This window comes from Meriones unguiculatus, chromosome 14, assembly GCF_030254825.1.
Source record: "Meriones unguiculatus strain TT.TT164.6M chromosome 14, Bangor_MerUng_6.1, whole genome shotgun sequence".
NCBI classification, from domain to species: domain Eukaryota; kingdom Metazoa; phylum Chordata; class Mammalia; order Rodentia; family Muridae; genus Meriones; species Meriones unguiculatus.
In genome coordinates, this window is record NC_083361.1 from 31274523 (window position 1) to 31293603 (window position 19081).

Here is a 19081-nt window from a genome sequence, read left to right on the forward strand (position 1 = left end):
GAGGACACAGAAGGACTAGGAAATGAATATGATAGAGGTGTGTGATGTGAAATCCCCAAATAATCAATAAAAATATTATGTTGAAAAAACCAAGAAAATAGAAACACTGGAATTTTAAAAAGGCCAGTGAATCAAAAGTAAAATTTGATAGAAAGTATCACAAATCAACTCAAAGAAGCAAAAGTGAGAGTATCAAAAATGCAGGACAGCAAAATAGTATATTCAGACACCAACCTGGAAAGAATTAATATGAACTATGCATACAGTCAAAGCAATGAGCCTAAGAATCCATGGAGCAGAAGAAGGAGCTGAGATAAAGAATAAAAACACAGGAGAATCAATTCAATAAAACTATGACAGAAAATTTCCTCCAGAATCTAGAAACAGAAATTGGCATCTAAATACAAGAGGATTTAGAAATCCAAGTAGTCATAAATAGATCAGATATTCTCCACAACATACAACACTACAAGATATCAAAAATACACAGGAAAAACTATTAAAAACTAAGGAAAAGACATGAACTCAAGTACAAAGGTAAACACATCAGAGTAGCATCAGAGCCTTCATCAGCAACCTTGGAAGTAAGGAAAATGTGGAGTAACAAAGTTCAAGCCCTGAAAGTAAATAATTGTGGACCATGGTTGCTATATCCAGGAGAACTTTCTTTTAATGTCACTGGCAGAATAAGGACATTCAAGACAAGCATAAACTAAGGAAATTTGTATTTATACATAATAGCACACATTTCTAAATTATACCATCTTGCACTACTGGAAAATATTTTGCAGTTTCTCCTGGTTGAGGAGTGGCAAAAATAAAAATAAAAATAAATAAATAAATAAATAAATAAATAAATGAAATACAGAATAGATATCAATGTAAACATGTACATATTTTAATTTTTTAAATTTTAATTTTTCAAATTAAGGAATATGACTAATATACATTTGCCAGATCTGATTTGGAACCAATCCTTTAGGACTGACTCCCACATGAGAAACAGGCTGAAATTGAGGACAAGTTCTGCAAGCCTCGACTATAGTACATGTCTGTTTCTTAGTCAACCCATATTTAAGTCTCAAGGTTTGACTATTAAGATGATGCATGCTATGGGCATCCTGGGCTCTTTAACTACAAATAATAAACTTTGGTGGCTTTATCTGCCAATGCATTTTTTTTTTTTTAGACAGGGGTCCTGGCAAATTAGAATGAGCCTTCAAATGTCCTATAAAAAAGATAAAGTTTCTTTTTTGTATCAAATTTTGAATTTGTAAAAATAAAATTCCAGCAGAAGAAGATGTCTGAATTTGACCTGCAGTCTCTAACCTAGGCAAAGACAGAGCTACATATGCACTATCTGTAAAAATGTTCAAAGACTGCTTATTAAAACTTTGAAACACAGCCAATACTGCAGATAACTCTGCTATTTGTGCAGATGTGCTAGACACTTGAAAAGACATTGTTTTTCTTTTATAAGCATAGGCAGCAACACCAGATCTCACTACAGATTGTTTTGAGCCACCATGTGTTGGTGGGGATTGAACTCAGAACCTTCAGAAGAAGAGCCAGTGCCCTTAACCTCTGAGCCATCTCTCCAGCCCTTCTTTTTACATAGAATAGTGTCCCAGTGACCCTCCTGGTCCCAAAATAGGGGAGCCTTTAAAGGCCCTTTCTCCGGGAACTGGGGCATCCCCCAAATTTCCTTGACCAGATTGGAAACTCTCCAAGTTTTCCAGACCTCACGAGCAAACCAAAACCAGAAACCAAAACAGACAAAAACAAAACACAGAGACAAAGACAAAAACAACCAGAATACCTGCTTTTTAAACATTTAAATATATATACAGAGCATAACCATGATTTCAAAAGTCAGAACTAGATTTAAAACTCAGAATTTATCAGTGAACACAATTTAATTTCTAAAACTAGAAGTGGCTCCATCCCTCTGACCCTGTCCAAGAGCTGACTGAAGCTGACACTGGCTGAAGCCCATGGGAGGGGGCGGGGTTAACTGCCTCTCTACTCAGCAGTCCTGCTCAGCTCTGCAGCTGGCAGAGGCAGGTCTTAGGCTGATTCTGAGGGTGTGAGCAAGCCAGCGTTCTCATCTACCCATTTCTCCGAGAGCCATCCAAGCCTAGCCCGCAATAGGGAAGTGGGAAGGAGACAAGTAGTGTCCCGTTCCTCCTGCTCACCGTGCTAAGGCTCTGCTCTGCGCCTTCTGCCCCGGCCCACCTGGGGGCCTTTTTTCTTTGTTTTTGGGTGGGAGGGAGGCAGCTGAAGGAGGAGGTTGGGTCAATTCAAGATCCAATTCCCGCAGTTCTTTAAGAAGTATTAAATGCTCCCTTTTCTTTTGAAGCAGTTCCCTAAGGGATTTGACCGTCTGACAGAGTTTAGTTTTAGCATGCTGAGCAGCATCAGAATCAAAATGTAAGGCTGGTGCACAGAAAGGAGGAGCTTTAATATACAGAGGTGGTAAATAAAGGGCAGCTGCTGAAGCCGGGAAGGACGGGAGGGGTTGCTAGTCTAGGTTATGGTACCTGGCTTTCTCCTCAAGGGAAGTGGCCTTTTCAGTGAAAGGCTGGTCATTAGGACCATCCTGTGTCTGCGAGTGGAGCGCTGTAAGGGAGGGGTAGAGAGAACGGGCTGCAGGCTGAACTAGAACTGGAGTCTCCAGTTCAGGCGTAGGTATGGAGATAGAGTCTACAGAGGGAGCTCAGGAGAGTTGGGGAAGTGCAGTCTCATCCCTACCTAATTCAAGGGATTTGGGACTGTCTCTAGAACCATTTTTAAGGAACTTTTTAGTTTGAGAAACTACCTCAGCCAAGTCAGGTTGGGAATGTCTGACCTGAAGAATATCATTAATCAAATTCCAGTAGGAAAATGCCTGGACAGGCGCCTTTTGTGGACCACAAGATTCATAAAATTCTTTAAGACAATTTCCAACTCTCTCCCAGCGTCTTACATCAATAGTACCTTCCTGTTGAAACCAGGGACAAATATTAGTAATAAAAACAAAGAAGCTAACTAAATCCTTTTTCTTAACCCTTACTCCTTGCATCTTGAGGGACTCCTTGAGGCCCTGTAAGAATAAGTCATGCTTACTCAAATCTTTTCCCATAATTCGTCGTTCTGACTTACCTCTCAGATCAAACTCACAGACGGGCAGCTCTGTGGAGATCTCTTATGCAGTTTTTTAGTTTCCTGGTAGAAATGCTGAATCCTATGTATTTTAGTGGCCACTGAAGAACGATGTTCCATCCAGACCTCCATACCTCTAGGTCACGTTGGGAGCCAGAAATGCCCCTACCTGGGGGACTTCAACGGGTTCTTAAAGTAGGAGGATGGAAGAAATGAGGGAGAAGGGACAAGAAACGCGAGAAATGAAGGACAAGTCTGTCTGATCAAAGCCTCGTTTATTAGAAATTTTTACCCAACTTATATAGGGAGAAGGCAGGAAAAGGGGGGAAGGTTAATTTACTGCTGCAGGAGATAGGAAGAGTGCTTCCATGGGTTAAATATTGTACCTGCAAGATACTGTAAGGACGTTTTCTTAAGATATTTCACAGATGCTCTAAAACTAACAGATGGTTGTCCTCACAAATCTATCACCCATGATTTAGGGTCCTAGGTAACTCACTAAATAGCTTTAGGTCTCCACTAGATGACCTTTGCTCACTACTTGGCTTTGGCTTCAGTAAATAGCCTTGGCTCCTGGCAGTTGAGGAATCAGGAAAAAGGCTTGAGCCATTCTCCCAGGTCATACAAGGTCCAAGTGAAACATTCACTAACTTTTTGCAAAGATTGACTTCAGCTGAGGATAGAAGTATATCAGATCCATTAGCTAGAAAAGCACTAATAGAATCTTTAGCTTTTGAAAATGCTAATACTAAATGCAAGAAGCAATAAGGCCATTAAGAGCAAGATCTGCTCCAGTAGACGAATGGATTAGAAATATGATTGACATCAGACCTCATTCACCCAATTTGACCTTGATCGGAGAAGCTACCCAAAAGACCTTGGGGAATGTAATTGTGATGGGGCGAGATTACTACAAAAGAAATTACCAGGAAAACCAAAATAATTCAAGAAGGGAGCCTGTGCTTCCTAGAATATGCGGAAGGTGTGGTAAAGGTCAACATTGGATTAGTGAATGTAGAGCAGTCACAGATAGATGGGGTGATCCTTTATCAGAAAACGCCCAAGGGGCCTCTTGCAGGCTCCAAAACAGGAGGGATACTCCTCCACAAGAAGACTAAACACCACTGCTCTGGGAATAAACATTAAAAACTTAGACAATGAGGCCAAAGCAGATTCTATAGATAAATCAAAAAAACAGGAAGAGAACAAAAAACAAATATATTGTCAAACCTCTATAAATGATCAAAGACCAAAGTTAAAGATAATTTTAAATACTATTGAAATTGAAGGCATGGTAGATACTGGGGCTAATGTCACAATTATTACTCCTAAATCCTGGCCCCCAAATTGGCCACTTCAAGAGGTGGATATTCAATTCCAAGGAGTTGGAACTTTATCTAAAGTGAAACAAAGTGTTAGATGGCTTAAATGTACAGGATCAGAAGGTCAAATAGGAAAACTAAGGCCATACATAGCTGAGATAGCCATAAACTTATGGGGAAGAGATCTGTTACAACAATGGAAGGCCCAGATTAACATCCCTCTAAGTTCTGAGACAAGCCAAAAAAAAACAGGTAATACTCCTGATAAAGAAGTTAAAATTATTTTATAAATGTCATAAAAAACAGTTTCAGACTGTCCAGGCTGTCCATAAACAAAATACAGCAGAGACCGTCTTTTCAACTTCCTGTTGGGAAGCCACTGCTAATAAAATTCCCACAGCCTTACCACTAAGGTGGTTGGCAAACCAACTTATTTGGATGGAACAATGGTCTATGAGTAAAGAAAAATTACTGGCACTAGAACAGCTAGTCCTTTAACAGCTGGAGGTTCAACCTATAGAGGAGTCCAACAGCCCTTGGAATTCTCCAGTATTTGTCATCAAAAATAAATCTAACAAATGGAGGATGTTAACAGATCTAAGAGCAATTAACAAAATTATTCAGCCAATGGGATCGTTACAATCCATCCAGAATCCCATTGCCTTCCTTGTTACCTAAAGAATGGCCTATTACAGTGATTGATTTAAAGGATTGCTTTTTCACAATTCCTTTACATGAACATGATAGGGAAAGGTTTGCTTTCTCAGTACCCACTTTGAATAGAAGCTGTCCAATAAAAAGATAACACTGGAGGGTCTTACCACAGGGGATGTTAAACAGTCCTATTTTGTGCCAATATTTTACACAACAACCATTGGAGATAATTCATAAGCAGTTTCCTCAATCCATAATTTACCACTATATGGATGATATCTTATTAGCTGATCCAGATATGAAAACATTAGAAAATATTTTTTTATGAAATAAATAGAACTTTGCCTTGCTGGGGATTACAGATTGCTCCTGAAAAAATACAAAGAGGAGAGTTTATTAATTACCTAGGATACAAAATAGGTCTACAGAAAATTCGACCACAAAAAAAGTACAAATTAGAAAAAAAACAGTTAAGAACTCCTAATGATTTTCAAAAATTGCTGGGAGATATTAACTGGCTACAGCCTACCCTTGGTTTAGCTACTCAAGACCTAAGTAACTTATTTCAAATCTTACAGGGTGATAAGGAATTAAATAGTCCAAGAACAATATCAACTGAAGCTGAAAAGGAATTGGCTCTGGTAGAAATGAAATTACAAGATGCATGTATAGGCCATATTGATCCAAAGAGGACCTGTATTTAGGTTATTTTGCCCTACTCTCATTCTCCCACAGAAATTCTTATGCAGAGGGAGGACTGTATTTTAGAATGGATATTGTTGGCACACAAACAAAATAAAAAACTAAAAACCCATATAGAAAAGGTTTCAGAATTGATCCTATAAGGAAAAATGAGACTTCATCAATAGGCTGGACTACCTCCAGCTGAAATTGTGGTGCCCTTTACCAATGCTGAGATTGTGTCATTACGGGCAGATAACGAATATTGACAAAGAGCTTGTTGTGAATTTTTGGGAGAAATCAACAACAGATACCCAAAAAGCAAGCGACTTCAGTTTATAAAAAGAACCAATTGGATTCTCCCTCCGATAGTAAAAGAAACTCCAGTTTCTGGAGCTCCTACATTTTATATGAATGCCAATAAATCAAAAAGGGCAGGTTATAAGTCAGAAAATCTGAGTAAAGTGGTGGAGAGTCCTTATGATTCAGTTCAAAAATCAGGATTATATGCAATTCTCTTGGTGTTATCAGATTTTCAGGAATCTCTTAATATAGTCACTGACCCTCAATAATGCAGAAAGAGTTGTTCTGCATATAGAAACTGCTGATCTAATTCAAGATAATTCAGACTCAACTTCACTGTTCCTTCAATTACAACAAGTAATCAGAAATAGAAATAATCTGTTGTATATAACACATATCAGATCCTATATGGATTTACCAGGCCCTCTAGCACAAGGAAATGAGGAAATTGATCAACTATTGATAGGAAGCATGTTAGAGGCCTCAGAATTTCATAAAAAACACCATGTTAACAGCAAAGGTTTAAAAAGAGTTTTCTATCACTTGGCAACAAGCCAAAGAAATTGTAAGAAAATGCCCCACTTGTTCTTTATATAGCCAAATTCCACTACCTTCAGGAAGTAATCCTAAACGTAACCAAAGAAATGAAATTTGGCAAATGAACATGCTTTATTTTACAGAGTTTGGTAAAGTGAAATATGTGCACCATACTATAGACACATATTCACGGTTTCAATGGACAACAGCCTTAAGCTCTGAAAAGACTGATTCAGTTATTGCACATTTATTAGAAGTGATAGCAATTATGGGCATACCTAAACAAATTAAGACTGATAATGCTACAGCATATGTCTCTAATAAAATGGAAGGATTTTTTACACATTATAAGATAAAACATGTAACAGGTATACCTCACAATCCTACTGGTCAAGCAGTCATGGAAAGATCCAATCGTACTTTAAGGGACATGCTTAACAAACAGAGAGGGATATTAAAAGCCCCCAGAGATAGATTACATAATGCTTTATTGACCTTAAATTTCTTAAATGTTTATGAACAACAAACAACAGCTGTGGAGGAACATTGGGTTATAGAAAAAAACAGCCTACATATTTCAAAGATACCCTAACTTCACAATGGAGAGTGGGGAATGTCTTATGCCAGAGAAGAGGTTTTGCTTATGTTCGTGCAGGAGAAGAGAAATTATGGGTTCCTTCAAAACTAATGAAAATCAGAAATGACAGACGAAGACCACCAGAAGACCTTAGCCACTCAAAAGAAGAGAAAAATCAAGATCAAACAGAACAGGTAACATAAATTGATAATCCCTTTACGTGGAAATACCTCTGAAACTGACTGAGACATAAAAAAAATGTCTTCAGCCAGAACTCCAACAATACTTGATTAATAAATCCTTGGCCCTAATATCCTCAAAATGTAATATGCTAATCTTTTAAATGCATAGATAAAATTGGCTTACAGTTTAGTTTCATCCTGCACATCTCATACATTTATAATTTTAGAACCCTATAATGCTTGTGAGAAGTTATATGTTTGCAGAACAAAAGAACTAGACAACAGAGATGCTGGATCACACCTAATAGAATCATTCTTCAGCATGCTGAGACATTGACACATCTGTTCCAGCATTTTGCATATTCCAGTATTCTGCTTGTTCCTGCCTCAGCTGCTTCATTTGCTGTTTTCTCTTCAAAGCCTGCGCCCAAAAGAACTTTGAAGAAAGCTACTAATCTTAATTGGTCCAGCATTTTAGACTGTTCCAAAAAGGACTTTTATTAAGCCTGAAATTTCTCAATATTTAAATGTTATTGGACCACAAATGTTATTGCTTGCTTAATTAACCATTTTTATTTGGGCCCCCTACAGGATTTCTATATGTCCAAAATGTCAGCTAGAAGAAATCTATGAGAACGGCATCCAATTTTCCTTAAAGGGGGTTGGGTATGTTTTGGGTTGTTTGATATGCCTACGAAATTTTATTGTCATTGGGAGATGTTTATTATTAACGGTCTTATTCAAAGTAAAACGAGGAACATACAGGGATATTTTATAGAAATAGAAAAAGGGTAAATTATTGAATCTACTCAACTTAAGGTTTTATTTGTTATTCCCAAATAAGGTTAATTTTAACTCTGGTATAGGATTTTGCATATTGATGCAAAAATAAGTATTTTTAATAACATCGGTATTAGCTTTACTATATTGATAGAAAGTCAAGGTTACTTCCAATACTTTTAAACTACTATTAAAAGGTGGTTAGAATATTAGGTATGCAAGTTAATTGTTAGTTATTCAACTCATAGTCATGTCGGACATTAGTCTAATTTATCACAGGAGTATACATCATAGGTTTAACAGATAGATATGATTTTTGTATACAAAGCAATTACATTAAGACAGATAGTCTTCAAAACCTTCAGAGTCCTCAGTTTTGTGCAGGGTGATAAGTATGGATCTATTTTCATTTTTCTACATGTAGACATCCAGTTGAACCAGCACCATTTGTTGAAGATGCTATCTTTTTTCCATTGAATGGTTTTGGCGTCTTTGTCAAAGATCAGGTGTCCGTAAGTGTGTGGATTTATTTCTGGGTCCTCTGTTCGGTTCCATTGATCCACCATTCTGTTTCTATGCCAGTACCATGCAGTTTTTAAAACTGTTGCTCTATAGTACAGCTTAAGATCAGGGATGGAGATACCTCCAGAAGATCTTTTATTGTAGAGGATTGTTTTAGCAATTCTGGGTTTCTTGTTATTCCATATGAAGTTGAGAATTTTTCTTTCCAGGTCTGTAAAGAATTGTGTTGGTAATTTGATGGGCATTGCATTGAATCTGTAGATTGCTTTTGGTAAGATGGCCCAACAGCACAGGCTCTAAGAGCAACAATCAATAAATGGGACCTCATGAAACTGAAGAACTTCTGCAAAGCAAAGGACACCGTCATCAAAACAAAGCAACCGCCTACAGATTGGGAAAGAATCTTCACCAACCCTTTATCTGACAGAGGACTCATATCCAGTCTATATAAAGAACTAAAGAAGCTGAAAAGCAGCAAACCAAGTAATCCACTTAAAAAATGGGGAACAGAGCTAAACAGAGAATTCTCGACAGAGGAATACCGAATGGCAGAGAAGCACTTAAAGAAATGCTCAACCTCACTAGCCATTAGGGAAATGCAAATCAAAACAACCCTGAGATTTCACCTTACACCTATGAGAATGGCCAAGATCAAAAACTCAAGTGACAACACATGCTGGAGAGGTTGTGGAGAAAGGAGAACCCTTCTCCACTGCTGGTGGGAATGTAAACTTGTACAACCACTCTGGAAATCAATCTGGCGCTTTCTCAGACAACTAGGAATAGCGCTTCCTCAAGATCCAGCTATACCACTCCTGGGCATATATCCAAAAGAGGCTCAAGTACACAAAAAGGACATTTGCTCAACCATGTTTATAGCAGCTTTATTTGTAATAGCCAGAAGCTGGAAACAACCCAGATGCCCCTCAACTGAAGAATGGATGCAGAAAATGTGGTACATCTACACAATGGAATATTACTCAGCAATGAAAAATAAGGAAATCATGAAATTTGCAGGTAAATGGTGGGATCTGGAAAGGATCATCCTGAGTGAGTTGTCCCAGAAGCAAAAAGACACACATGGTATATACTCACTCATATAGACATACAACATAGGACAAACCCACTAAAACCTGTGCATCTAAAGAAACTAAGCAAGAGAGAGGACCCTAACTAAAATGTCCAATCCCCATCCGGAAAGGCAAAGAGGATGGACATCAGAAGAAGAAGAAAACAGGAAACAACCTAGGAACCTACCATAGAGGGCCTCTGAAAGCCTCTGCCCTACAGACTATCAATGCAAATGCTGAGCCTGATGGGCAACTGTTGGGCAGAGTGAAGGGAATTTTATGTAAGAACTGGGAAATAGTAAGAGCTGGAGAGGACAGGGTCTCCACAAGGAGAGCAACAAAACCAGAAAATCTGAACACAGAGAACTTCCCAGAGACTCATACTCCAACCAAGGACTATTCATAGAGATAACCCAGAACCCCTGCACAGATGTAGCCCAGGGCAGTTCAGAGTCCAATTGGGTTACATAGTAATGTGAAGAGGGACTGCCTCTGACATAATCTGATTGGCCTGCCCTTTGATCACCTCCCTCTGGGGGGGAGCAGCCTTACCAGGCCATAGTAGAGGACAATACAGCCACTTTTGATGTGAACTGATAGACTAAGATCAGAAAGGAGAGGAGAACCTCCCCTATCAGTGGACTTGGGGCATGGCATGCATGCAGAGGGAGGAGAGAGAGTGGGATTGGGAGGGGAGGAGGGAAGGGCTTATGGGAGGATGCAGAATGAATAAAGTGTAATTGATGAAAAAAAAAACTTCAGAGACCTACAGAATATGGCATTTAAAATGTTCTTATTATTTTAAAGATTCTTTGACAATGAGACAAGTCATTTCCTGGCAGCACCCCACCTACTTAAAAGAAGATAGTGAACATCGAAGAACCTCCATATGGAGATGGCTCTAAATATAGCAAACAAGCCACTCGGGTAAAGAAAATACCCTTGCTTCATGACAGACAAATTCTGCCAAAAATGGGCAAACTTGAATGCAGCACAAGTCGACTGCCGAACTCTGCCAAGACAGGGTAAGCAAGTCCTAAATAGTTCCTACACATATATGTCTGTCAAATATTCTGAGCCAGAAGGCTGAAGATGATGCTCCAATGTTACAGAGAGTTGTGGGTGACTATTCAGGCAGCAAACTGCCTCTGTCAAATTTTTATTTTTTGGAAACTGCTAACATGCACTTCCTATTTACTCTAATAACTAATTTTATTCCTTCTCAAGTCTCTGATGGAGTTGAAGACCAAATAGTTATAGTGCCACAATTAAGCTTGAGTTGTTTAGAAGTTAAAAAATCTTTTCATATAGGTAATACCAATAAGGATAAAAGTTAATTTAGGTATAGAACTTTTAACTTGTCAAGATAGATAGGATAATCAGATACTTTCTCCTGAGATACCCTGTCCATGTGCTAAATACACATGGACTGGACATTGCACATGTAGATTTTACCTAACAGTTTTCATAATTTCATAATTATTATTGTATTGAAAGGAGCCTTTTATTGGACTTAAAGGGGGAAATGTTGGTATAATGTCCTTTTAAAATGTATACACCTTACTCTTGTTCATTCAAATGCTGATTTCTCCCCATCCCCCCACTCTCTGGTTTCAATCCGGATATTGTATTGTGATACTCATTCTAAGCATCCTGTCTCAACTCTTGTGTAAATAGGCCAAAATAAAGCAACTAGGCACAATGTTGAGCTGGGAGGAGCCAGAGGACAGGAAATGAGTGGGAGGAGAAAGGGGGAGAGGACAGCTAGGGGGACCAAGCTGGAGGCAAGATCTTGGAGGACATGGAGCATGAACCAGACCTAAGATTTCACAAAAAGCAAGTATAATGTGGGAAATCTAAATGTTAGGAAACTATGAGGGCTTGGAGGTTTAGGATGGAGTAACTATTGCCCAGCATGTGTTCTAGGTTAACTAAATAAACCCAGTCTCTGTGTGATGATTTGGGTATACAGTTGTTTAGGACTAACAGCAGCATTACCAGAAGATAAATCAATAGTAAATATTAATAACCGCTTACAACAAAAGAGGAAGGAAAGAAAGAAGGATTAAATCCCCATCTTTGTGGAGTCCACAGTCTAACTGGGTTGAAAGCCAGAATCGGCCATCCTAGCCCACAGTGAGTATCCTGGAATACTACAGAGTGCTGTGAAGAACCTCTTTTTTTCAGACACCAGAGAGCTCAGAAAGAAAAGAGGCTGCATTCTTGGCAGCCCAGCACTTATCTATCTCTGCAGCCTTTGCATTAGAAGCCAACCCTTGGTCTGTATATATGATTCAGTCAGCAAAATGTTTGCTGTGCAAGCACAAAGGACTGGGTTTAATCCCCAAAAAATCATTCTTTTAAAGCTGATGTATAAATGCACATTCCTAAATGCAGTTCTTGGGAGGCAGTGACAAGCAGATCCTTGGGGGTAGCGGTCCATCCAGCCTAGCGTAGTCTCCACGTTCAAGGCCAATGAGAGACCTTTTCTCTTAGAACAAGTACAAAGGGCTAAGGAAGGTAGTCAAAGCTGCCTTTTGGCCCTAATATGCACACAAGTGCATGTGGGACTACATACAGATGAACATATACATACATACCCACACACGCACATACGCACACATCATAGAAGCTGTCTCTTGATACCACACATCCTATGTGTGACAAAACACAGATAATCCCAATCATTAACCTAAAGCCATGTTGTAATTTTTCTACATCTCCCACATACTGCATTTTGTTCTCGCTCAGAAGATTTCCCTGTACATCTTCATTCTAGAAACTAATCACTCAGTGTTTGTTTTGTCTTTTCCTAAGCTCCCAACTGTGGGCAGAGTCTGGTTAAGCCCCAGCCTCAGAATTACTTTAGCCTTTTCAGTTGCATTGTTGGAGGAAGCCAAGTGGAGAAAGGTCCCAATCCTTAGCAGGTGAGTCTTGCAAACCCATCTCTGGTGAGTGAACGAAGATACGTCAAGTTGGTATCTCCCCAAATCACATAGTACCTCCCTTAGGTCACCGTCTCTTGGGAAAACAAACAAACAAAAACAAAACAAAACAAAACAAAAACAAAAACAAAAATCCTCACAACACACCCAGAGCTATGCTTTTCTAATCTTGAAAGAAGAGTACTATTCACAGTTGAATTTGTGTTCAGTGGGTTGCCTGAGTGCCACTGATAAACTTAACAAACACTTGTTGGAGCAGATGATGGTCCCTTGATCAATTGATTGTCTATTCAGTTCAGAAGCTTATATTCAAATCATAATAACGATGACCTATTGGCTTTTCTTTCATGGCTTTTTTGTTCTATGTCTTCTATCCTTGGCCTCCATTTGTATTCCTCCTTTTTCTTTTTGTTTGCTTGTTTTGGTTCAAATGATTCAAACTAGAGCCTAAAAAGCTCTAAACATTCACTGTACCACTGGGCTCATTAGCTTTAGCAGCTTTTTCTATGTCTCTGTGTTTTTTTTCTTATTGCTGTTCATAAATAATTTTTGCTTAAAAAGTGAAAAATTCTGATAAACTGCCATTTTCTCATCCTAAGAATGTGAAGCTATTCATTAAAGAATTTACTTGTCAATTAGAAGCCACCTGAGAATCAAATGAAATACCGTGGATAGATTGACTTGGAATCAGAATGTTAATAAGGATCAGAGATAGTTCAGTGAGCAAACACGCTTTTTTTTTTTTGTTTTTGTTTTTGTTTTTGTTTTTCTTTTTTATTTATTTATTTATTTTTATTTTTCATCAATTACACTTTATTCATTCTGCATCCCCCCATAAGCCCCTCCCTCCTCCCATCCCAATCCCACCCTCCCTCCTCCCTCTGCTTGCATGCCACTCCCCAAGTCCACTAATAGGGGAGGTTCTCCTCTCCTTTCTGATCTTAGTATGTCAGTTCACATCATTTTGAACATAGGGAACTTCCCAGAGACTCATACTCCAACCAAGGACTATTCATGGAGATAACCTAGAACCCCTGCACAGATGTAGACCAGGGCAGTTCAGAGTCCAATTGGGTTACATAGTAATGTGAAGAGGGACTGCCTCTGACATACTCTGATTGGCCTGCTCTTTGATCACCTCCCTCTGGGGGGGGGGGGAGCAGCCTTACCAGGCCACAGTAGAGGACAATACAGCCACTTTTGATGCAAACACGCTTTTTACCAAGCCTGACAACCTGATTTTCCTCCCCAGGACCACATGGTAGAAGGAGAGAACTGATGGCCAAGATTTGTACTCTGCTTGCTACATGCCCACCATGCCCACTTGCAAGCATGTGCATGCACACTCAAGGATGCATGCACACTCAGACACACACGAGCACACTCAGAGAGGATGCAGAGATAAATAAACATCATTTTAAGTATGTTGAACAGGCAAACAAAAGAAAAGATTTGAAATTATAGGGGTCAAATAGTCCATTAAGAGTATGTAAAAGCAGTAAGCCCAAATTAAAGTCAAATACACTATCATATAGTGCCTGAGTTGTGATCACTGCAGTTAAGCTATCTGTATCTCTTTTTCAGAATATGCTCAGTCATGGGTTTTGGGGGTACCCCACACCACTAACTTTTACCAAATTAACTCTCTGTCACCTAGGTGTCTTTGAAACAAAAGCAGAAGCATGTCTGCGGAGGAACCATCATCTCTTCACAGTGGGTCATCACAGCTGCGCACCGAATGCCTAACAGGTAGGAAAGTTTGGCTTGTGGAGGAAGACCAGGTTACCCCAATCTTCCCATTGGAATTAGAATAGATTACTCTTATAAAACACAAGGAATCTTCCTAATTGGGTGTCACAAATGAGGCTTGGTGAGCCTCATGTCAGTAAGAAAAATATTCGTTGCAGAGGTAAAATACTGGACTTACATAAACCCACTGAAATCAACAGAGTGATATCAAAAGACTGACTAGTGAAAGTTTCCTACTAGTTTTGATAAAATATTGCAGTCAATAAGCACTACCTGGTTTATTGTACATTTTAAAAAGCAGATTAAAGAAAAGCAAAAACAGAGCAGTAAAATATATCTATATTTTATTTATTCTATCTATTTTCTCCGTCTGCATCTGTCTTCCCTCCTGTTGGTCTTGCTTCTCTGAGCTTCAGTGTAAGAGCTTTCATTTTTAAAATCAGATTTCTAGTATTATCTAAACACTCCACTGTCTATGGTATTCTATGCATACATACACCAGGCTGTAACCAAGATCATGTTCTCATAGTTGTCCTTTCATTTCAAGTCTGTAAACATTCTTGGGATGCTCACTAACTGCCAGTTACTAGTGAATACCAAAGACACAAAAATGGCTGAGAAATGATGTCCCCCAGAAGGTTTAAAAGAGAATTAGCCTAGAATGGTGGTGCACATCTGTAGGCACAGCCACTTGAACAGCAGAAGCAAGATTTCTTGAGTCCAGGAATTTGGGACCAGCCTGAGAAACAAAACCCATATATGTTGAGTAAAAATTAAAAAAAAACAAATAAACAAGCAAACAAACAAACTGACAATGTCCCTACAAGAGAGGCAGTGGTGATCTAGAGAGATGCTATGTACTAGAGTAAGTACCTGATATATCCAAGATTCAGGAAAACATTCCAAGAGATATGATGATGCCCTTTCCAATATGTGTGAAATATCACTACTGCAAATGAAGGGTCCCAAAGAATTAAAAGCTCAAAATGCTACTTCATCCCATCTCATCCTATCAAGTTCCTTCTAGAGATAACTGACCTGAAGAAATAGCATTTTTCTCATTTCGTGGGAGAACTATCAATTACAAATATAAAGAAGGTAAAGAGACAATCCCCACTTTCCATCATGTAATTGTCCCAAAGTCCTTGAGTACACATGCTCACTGGAACATCAGAATTAGATTGCTGTCCTTCACAATACACATATCACATGAGATTTTAACACTGAAGCAACACCCGTACTGGGAATCACAAATAATTCACAAAATAACTCTCTTATATTAAGACTGGAACAGCCTGCCTAATAAGATAGTTGAAAAGTCTCAGATATCTTTTAGCTCCCTGAATTACAAATGTGTGTGTTTCTCTAGCTGATTAAAAATAACACTGACAAGTATTAAGTATGTCATGTTAACTATTTCTGCACTGTTTCCTTTTTCTAATAGCAATGGAGTCATTCTCTTTTGCTTTGCTCAGCACTATCATTCTCCACATGAAAAGGCCATTTTTCCAGCATTTACAACCATGCTCAGAGACTCATTAAAACCCCATCTCTTTCTTTCTCCATTTATATAAAAACATTGAATTATCTTTGAATGTTACTGCTGGGGAACATGACTTGAGCCAAGCCGAGCCATGAGAGCAAACACTCACCATTGAAACCATCATCATACACCTGCAGTTCTCCACCCAAAAAAACCTATGAACTATGGTATTGCTCTTCTGAAGATGGTTGGGACCTTCCAATTCAGTAAACATTTGTGGTGTGCCCTGAATTGTTGACCCCAAAACTTTTCATCCATACTAAAACCCCTACAGATCATACTATGTAGCATAAGACCACCTCTTCTAGATAACACACTGGAAACAGAGATTTGTCTAGACAGTCCCCTTCCTAAGATACCCTTTCTTTAGGGTTCTTTATGTAGTATTATGTGGAGTTAGGAGAAGGCAGGTGACAAGTGACCCCTGAAGATGTCAGGCTAATCTATCATGATCTTTAAGCGGTCTTTGGTGACCACCCAGATGCTAATAGGTGTAACTACGGTAACTTCTCCATAAGCCAACCCCTGACTTGGTCTTTTTTTCAGGCCAGTTTGTGAGGCCCATGTGTCTTCCTGAGCCAGGAAAACATTTTAAGGTTGAATTCATTGCACAACTGCAGCCTGGGGTTCCTTGACTGAAGGTAAGAGCCCCGACACCACTCCTCTTAATCCAAACTCAAAACTTTCTGGCAGATAACCAGTAATCATGTTTTCTTTTTTTAAGTTAATTTTTTAAGCAACCAGGCAAACATTTCAAAGGGCAGAGAATTTGAGATCCTTCCAAAAAGATACAAACCTGCATCCAACTGCTGATCCAACGATGGAGGGATAGGGAAAGTGAAGGTCTGCCTTGATGTGCTTGATCTCTTTGCTCCAGGTGGCAGCCTCCCACGAGTCTTGCAGCGGGTGAACCTACAGATGTTGACTCAGGAAGAATGTGAGGCAGCTCTGCTGACCTTAAGGAACCCTGTTACTGGAAACACTTTCCTCTGTACAGGATGGAGAAAGAGATGCTTGTCAGGTAAGTGGATAGAGCTATGCTTCAGGCCTAGGAAGGTTTTTTAGCAGGTAAGGAACCTAAGAATGCTGATTCCAGATAAAACTAGAATCTGAAAAAGCAGATTAATAGACATGGTGCCAAGGATGAGATACTCTGGGTTCTCCCATTCATTAAGGGTGTCTCCTCTTATTTTGGGATTCCTGGTTTTAGGGGTGTTGGGAATGTCACTTATCCTCAATTCTTAGCACTTATGAAGTTGTATCACTAGGCAAAATGTCTCTGATTCTGTAGTATGAAGAGGAAAGGAAATTCTGCTGCTTTAGTGAGAGCCAAGGGTGAGGAAACCAGCAGCAATTGCCAGATTCTGATGTTTGAGGATCGAATGGAAATTGCACCCAGATATTCTCCTGGAGCCCTGAGTCTAAATTGTTAGAAGTGAGGTCATGTTAGTGCTTGTTGTTAGCATCCTTTTGAGGAAAGAGGGAGCTATTTGAGGCACCTTCACCAACAATCATGATAACAGAGGCTTCCTTCTTCCTTCCTCAGAGAGATTCAGGAGTGTCACTCGTGTGCAAGAATAGGAAAGGGGCCTGGACTCTGGCTGGTTTGACTTCTTGGGGTTTTGGCTCTGGTGAAACAATTCAAGGAAAAAGAAACAAGAATCTCCTTGTTCCTGGGATCTTCACAGATCTGAGGAGAGTGCTTCTCTGAATCCACAAACACATCCAGACTGGTAACAAAGCCATCCTGAGAGCTTAAGAAGCTGCAGTTCTGTGGTAGCAAAGAGCATCAGCAGGCTAAACAAGTTGAGACTGGACAGGGCCACTTCTGGAACATGTTGGAGACAAGCCCTGAGAAACTTCTGACCTTTTCTCATTCCCCCCACCCTGCTGCACCTGGTTGACCAACATCCTGCTTGGCAGTTGCAGAAATGTGCTAACTGTATCATGACTTCTCAACTTCTCAAAATAACTGCAAAGTGTTCCAGGCCCCACGCCAAGAAGATTTTGTAACTTCCACCCTGCCCCTCCCTGAGTAAAAAGGTTCTACACTGTGCTTTTCTACCCTGCCCCTCCCTGAGTAAAAAGGTTCTACACTGTGCTTTTCTACCCTGCCCTTCCCTGAGTAAAAAGGTTCTACACTGTGCTTTTCTACCTCCACTCCTCCCTCATCCCGCTCCTATCTAAGGTTGGCCTTAAAAGCCTGCTTCGGTTCAATAAAATTTGACTCTTGACAAGTGCACATTTGCTTGAGTCCTTCCTTTCTCCCGCTCATCTTTTACAGGCTGCGACCCCCTTCGCCCCCACGAATAACTAGGTCCCGTAGGTCGGGGCAGGAACATGAGAAGAATTTGAAATCTAATATAAGAGCAAGATATCATATATATCCAAGTATTAAAATATTCACTGAAGAAGGAATGCATTATTCATAAATTGCTTAAACTTTGCCTATGATTGAAACTAGAGATATGCACTTACTTTTCAACTGTTCTAGTAAGATTCAGCAAGCTAAAGCATAGCTCAGTAACAATCAATCACTGATAATCAGACCACCCAGAGAATATACTAGGAAATATTTTTATATGTCACAACTGAAGAGGGGACACCAGTGCCTAGTGGGAAAAAGTCATGAGAACTGCCAAGCCATATACAGTACGGCAAATAGTGCTCTCCATATGAATAATCTCACCTCAAATTAATAAGACAAAGATTTAGAAACCCAGGCATAGAAGCAAATGTGGTAAATCTGAGGGTCAGGCTCTATATGCACCCTGGTAGTAGACTAGCCAGGAGAAAATTGCAGCTTCATTTCTACATCGAAACTCAACTGGTGTCTTCTAGTCTCAAAGTGGCTTCCCTCATTTCCCCAGAGGATTAATTAAAGGTAACTCAGAACTTTTTTTTTTTCAAGAGTAAGACAGAACAGCAGATATCTGAACCTCAGTGTCAGAGAAATGTTACTTTATCTCTGGCCTCTCTCATGCATCCACTCCTCTTTTTGCTCTGTGTGATCTCTAAGTTAATCACTGTTTCTTCATTAGTAAGAATAAAGTAAGTGAAATCATCTCAAAATGC

The 19081-nt window shown here is 39.4% G+C and overlaps 1 pseudogene; it reads left to right on the plus strand.

The window, feature by feature from the left end:
* Positions 1–2533: 2533 nt before the first annotated feature.
* The window catches only part of LOC110542104 (ovochymase-2-like), a 47986-nt pseudogene continuing 31438 nt past the window's right edge, over positions 2534–19081 (plus strand).